Source organism: Diadema antillarum, unplaced genomic scaffold, assembly GCF_040938485.1.
Source record: "Diadema antillarum isolate AM-2024a unplaced genomic scaffold, OU_Dant_1.0 scf00000043, whole genome shotgun sequence".
Classification (NCBI taxonomy): Eukaryota; Metazoa; Echinodermata; class Echinoidea; order Diadematoida; family Diadematidae; genus Diadema; species Diadema antillarum.
Genome location: NW_027270932.1, coordinates 2,304,061 through 2,310,506, shown reverse-complemented (window position 1 = coordinate 2,310,506; position 6,446 = coordinate 2,304,061).

The window sequence follows — 6,446 nt, the reverse complement described above, 5'->3', positions numbered from 1 at the left end:
TAGAATTGCGTTTTATCTTAAGTAACACAAATGATTATTTTCGTAACATCTGCACGAGAATCAGATCAGGTCTGTCATGCTCGAAGGACCGCTCTATCATTTCTTTTACTCGAAATTATCTTATCGCATTATCGGTGCTGTTTCTTGGAGAATGGCGAAAACAAGTAATGATCTTTCGCCTCTTTTCTTTCTTTTTTTCTCAACCAATCTTGGATTAGGCTGCTCCAAGCGATCATTCAATACGTATATGTTTCAAAAGGATACAATAATTTTTCGCTGATTTGTACATGTACTTTGAATTAATATACTAATTTTTTTATTTGTTTTATGGACCAGGCCTTACCTTGAAAGGACCTGTATACGGGTTGAAGTGGAAAAAAAGTGTATACTAGTATATATTTTGTATATTCATAATGATATCTGCTTTTGTATTCAAAGTAATGTTCAATATCCGAGTGTGTTCTTCCCTTTTGACTGCCACCAATCATGTTTACCTGACACCTTACTCATGCTAGACGCAATCACACAATTATGTTTTGCACCTGAGACAAACGTTGGTCACTGTTGCTTAGAAAACTGCTAACAGAGAACGTGAAATATTTACAGTACGTTGGTGAACTGTGCACATGTCCATGTCACATAAATTCCCATTTTTGTTTCACTTTTGTGCAAGTGCTACAGCTGTATGCTATAAAACAGTTAATTTCTAATATTTGAAGTTTTTTACTTTAAATATTTTGACTACACTAAATCTCCACCATTTGCTGTCTGCATGATCAGACCTCGCTCTCCTATTAATGTATACATGTATTTTTGTTAATATATGGACTGAAAACGGTTTTTCGCATAACTGAAGTTACTATCGTATGCCTACAAGAATATTTTATGAATGAATATGCGAACGCATGGAAACGTTTTAATTTTCGATGTTTTTTTTTATATGAATGCTTGAATAATGGGTATATATTTGATAAAAGTGTGGTTTAACTTATTCCCTGTTCGGTTAGATTCCTAAACAAATTTTGGTCAACTTATTGCCGTTCTCACTTTCTTAATTTCCATTCCATTTCCTTATCTCCTCCTTGAAAAGTATTTCCTTCTGTAAAACCCCTTTAAGAAAGGGAGCTCACCATCGTCAGATGCTGAATAAGCATTTGCTTGGTAATAACATGAAGCTATTCTCTGGCCGACGTGCTTCACTCCTTTTGTTCTTGTGCATTCTATCGGGGAGAAGGCCTACTGAGACATTAGCCACGTTCTACATGTTGTATATTCATTGTTTCTTATATCTTTTCATTTTTGACACTCTCTGCACCTCACTTCTCGTTAACAGCCAACCAGCCTTGTTCAACAATTTTGTATGTATACAAAGAACGCGTACCTTTCACAGTCACGCATGGTCGCTACCCACTATCCTCTACATTCGCTTTTATCCCGCAGTATCGCGTGAAGTTCCTGTCGTGTCAGTTTCTCTGTTGTGCCAACGTTAGCCATGGTTGCCCTCTAGCAGCAATGGCTCGGATAACACCTAGTCAGAATTGCCCCTATTCAGAATGAATGACAGGATAGAAGATGTACCTTTTCACTCTATGTTAGATGATGATTTTTTTGATTTATTTAGACCTGTTACGCCGGAATTTGATTTTCTAGATAAAGAAGAAGCTTTTAATACACGCTCATATCTTTTTGATGAACTAGTTGCGGACAAACTTAATTCTGCAGCGGAAGAAATGCAGCATGATTTTAACGATCTGACTCAAGCTCCATTGTGTAATTATGTCACCTTGAATCAATTCAATGACATTAGAAAGGGTTTTGTGAAAGATACATTTTCATTGGTACATTTAAATATAAGAAGTATGAATAAGCATTTTGAAGAATTGCAGTTATTGTTGGATAACCCAGATACATTTTTTATTTTCAGTGATAGGACTCACTGAAACGTGGTTGTCTTCATGTCCAAAACAATCTTTTACACTTGAAGGGTATAATATTTTTGCGAATAATAGATCTGATCGCTCTGGTGGTGGAGTCGCTTTATATGGTCTACGCTGCTTTGAATGCACTGTCCTTGATGAGCTTAGCACAATGAATGACATTGTTGAGTCCCTTTTCATTGAGATTACTGTTCCCGGTAATAAAAACATTGTAGTAGGTATTATTTACAGACCTCCAAATTCCAACAACAGAGACTTTTTATCATATCTCACCGAGGTGCTTACAAACCCTTTATTTATAAACTCAAACTCTTTTATATTCGGTGATTTCAATATTGACTTGTTAAAGCATACAACGGACAACATCTCGGGAGAATTTCTTGAGACATTCCTGTCCTTTTCTTTCTTACCTCTTATTTCGAAACCGACACGCGTTTCACGTCAGTCAGCCACTTTAATTGACAATATTTTTAGTAATGTTTTAACCCTTTCGAATTCGACGATAATTTTATCACATATTACTGATCATTTTCCAATAATGACGCACTTTAAATTTAGCCATATTAGTACTATATTAATACTTCACCCCAGCGATATTTGAGGCGTAAAGTAACCAAGGAAAATTTGTCTTCTTTTTGCGCTTCCTTGGATAATGTTAATTGGGATTGTGTGTTTGATACTGACGACATTAATTTGGCTTTGAATAATTTTTTGGAAATTTTTGATAATCATATGGATATTCACATTCCTAAAAGAAAGGATAAGCGGGGAAATTATAAAACAACTCCAAAGCTTCCATGGATTTCCAAGTCTATTTTACGTTCCATAAATAGGAAAAATAAACTGTTTTATGTATTTAAAATGAAAAAAACTGAACAAGCACGAATTAAATATACTTTGTATAAGAATACTCTCACCAAGATAATACGTATTGAAAAGAAAAAATATTATTATAAACAATTAGAGAGATATAGGTGTGATATGAAAAGTACATAGAATGTATGGAAACAAGCAATGAATATTTCAAATGAAAAGTTAAGTATTTTGAAAATAAGATTTAATGATGAAATTATTGATAATCCTGTTGATATAGCAAATGTTTTTAACACACATTTCACAACAATCGGAGAAAACCTTGCTCAAGAAATTCCCGATACTAATAAACATTTCTCTCATTTTTTAAATCGATATAATATGAATTCAATATTTTTTACCCCTACCACGAGGTACGAGATTACTGATATTGTATCTGGTTTGAAAAACAAAAAAAGCTCCAGTTATGATGACATAAGCAATCTGATTTTGAAAAGTGTTATATCTTCTGTTGCGGATCCTTTGGCACATATTTTTAATTTGTCAATGTTAACGGGTGTGTTTCCGGACCAAATGAAAATAGCTAAAGTTATTCCCGTATATAAGAATGGAGATAAGTTAGATGTTAGTAATTACAGGCCTATTTCTTTACTATCTTGTTTGTCCAAGATTTTAGAGAAAATTATATATAAAAGAACGATGAATTTTTTAAAGATGTGTAATGTTTTTACAAATTCGCAGTTTGGATTCCGAGAAAAGCATAGCACCTGTCATGCTTTGCTTAATTTTGTTGACAAAGTAGCACATGCTTTAGACAATCGGTCACATTTGATTGGTATCTTCCTGGACTTCTCCAAGGCCTTCGACACTATAAACCATGATATCTTACTCTACAAGTTGTCTCATTATGGTATACGTGGGAAGGCCTTGGAGTAGTTCAGGAGTTATCTAACTGATCGCAAACAATATGTATTTTTGAACAATCATAATTCTGATATGAGAGAACTGAAGTGTGGCGTGCCACAAGGTAGTTTATTGGGCCCACTATTGTTTATTGTTTACATTAATGATTTTTGTGCTTCGTCAGATGTGTTATCGTTCATACTTTTTGCCGACGATTCAAATGTTTTTTACTCACATGAAGACCCAAATATTCTTGTGCAGACAGTCAATTCCGAACTACAACATTTATGTGAGTTGATACGAGCAAATAAGTTGTCTTTGAATATCCAAAAAACAAAATATATGCTTTTTAGTAACACTTTAGATAATTTAGATATGGACATTGTTTTGGTGACGCTGTCTTAGAAAGTGTTCCCCATATAAAGTTTCTCGGTGTTACAGTTGATAACAAACTTTCTTGGAAATTTCATATCGATAATGTTTGCAAGAAAATTTCACGTAACATAGGTGTTATTAATAGATTAAAACTGTCTATTCCTCAGCATTCGCTGTTAACATTGTATTCATCTTTGATATTGCCTTATTTAAATTATGGAATTTTGGTATGGGGAAACACGCATCAATTATCATTGGATAGGATTCTACTGTTACAAAAGAAGGCTCTTCGCATTATTTGCAATACTGTCCCATATTCTCATACAGATCCTTTGTTTTTTGATAACAAGATTCTGAAAATTAAGGATTTGTTTTTATTACAATTAGGGCAGTTTATGTATACTTGTAATAATAATTGCCTCCCGTTTGTATTTAACTCCGTGTTAATGCGCAACCGGACATACCATAGATGCCCAACTAGACAATCAAATGAATTTCATTTACCTCTGTTAAGAACCTTGTTAGCTCAACAGACTTTTATTTATGTAGGTCCAAGATTCTGGAACTCCCTTCCTAAGTTCCTATGGATATAAAAAGTGCCCCTTCATTGAATTCTTTTAAAACGAGATTGAAAATGCTTCTTTTGAAGTCTTATAATGTAACTGAATGTTTTTAATTTTGTAATATATTTTGTGAGCACGATATCATCTTCTCTTCTTTGACTGAAAGGCTGCGTTCTCTTGAGGTATCACTTATTTTTACTACCTGGTAGTATTCTATACGTGCTCTTGTTCATTCGTCCTCACAGTTGAATCTCTTCCGCTGGAAAGCTGCTCGACAATTTGTCACTTTAGAAAACACCTGGCTAATTGTCTCTGTGGGCTTTCGCCCTTGGTGTATGCATCAACAAATTTTTGGTTTCTCTCTCTCTTCTCTCTCTCTTCCACTTTTCCCTGTTTGTTGTTTCTTTTTTTTTCACACTTTTGCTTTCTTTTTTTCTCTATTCCCCGCTTCCCCAGTTTCCCGCACTCTTTGTAGTTGTAAGTTTTCACCCCATTTTCCCCCTTTCCCTCAGAGGTATCCACATGTTACAAGCTTAGTCTTTTGAGTGGGTACCTCCACTTTTTTTCTCCTCAGTGTGTATATATAGGGTGTATGTATCTTTATTTTACTGATCATGTAGACAAGAATATGTTGTTAATCCTGTCTGGTTATATATATTTACAACGAGTCGCATGCCAAGTTCATGATATTGTTTCTTATACATTCTGTTGAAGAAAGAAAGTGAAAATGCATCCAATATCAAATATTTATCTGTTAACTTCATTTCACCAAAATGACGCTAGAAACAATAGCAGTTGCAACGTTTGGTTTATGCATTGTTCAATTTCAGTACAAATTTATGTGATTTTTTTTCTTGTCATTATGTCCTGATGAAATAAAAGTGATCTACGACAGGAATTTTAAGCCAATATGTAGCTGGATCGTTGTGCTATCATGCACCACTGTACTGTTTCTAGATGTACAATATATTACTCGCAAATTGAAAAAAAAAATAATTATGTTCTTCAGTGACTACCTTATAAAATTAATATTCGTAACCCGCTAAAATCAGTTTCTAGGTAAACGAACCTTATAGATAAGAGACCTCCGTTGAGAGTTGTGATGTTTGTCTTGGCACCAACATCTTTTCGAAACCTACCATAGGTGGGGGCGTCATTCATCCTATATTGAGTGAAACATGATTTTATGCAGTCGTGACCATGCTAATCGATATTTATAAAATTGTATTTAACATTCAGCTGGAACTCAATTTCTGGGAGCAGTAATCATGGCATCAGGAGGGGTAGCGGAGCGGTGCCGTGGAGTTGAAGGGGTGCAACAGAACACCTGCTACTGATATTGCAGTAGTGATGATGATGAGGATGACAATAGTGGTGGTATGATGGTGACGGTTAATGGTAATGATGGTGGAAATGGTTAATGGTAATGATGATGGCAATTGTAATGTTGATAATGGTGATAGCAATGATGGTGATGGTGATGATAATAAGCATTCGGGTGATGACAAGATTAAGGCAGCACAATTTTGAAATGAGTCTGCTGGAAAGAGTTTGTTTTTTAAAGTCATTTTCATACACTGCATAAATGATATTGATTATCATATACGACGAATGCGATAACATTGCCTTTGACATTCTTTTATTCAAAATTGAACATATTTAGAGTCACACCACACTCCGCATTATTTTCTTTTTTTGTATTGAAACAGTTTATTACCATCATAATCACCTGAAAACGAGCTGGGCATCGTCTATAGCATCCCCACAGTGACGGTGGTGTAGTAACCCACTGCTTCCCACCACACTACACGTTTGGAATCGCTTTCCTGATAGCGGGGATATCTGTCAAGAGAGT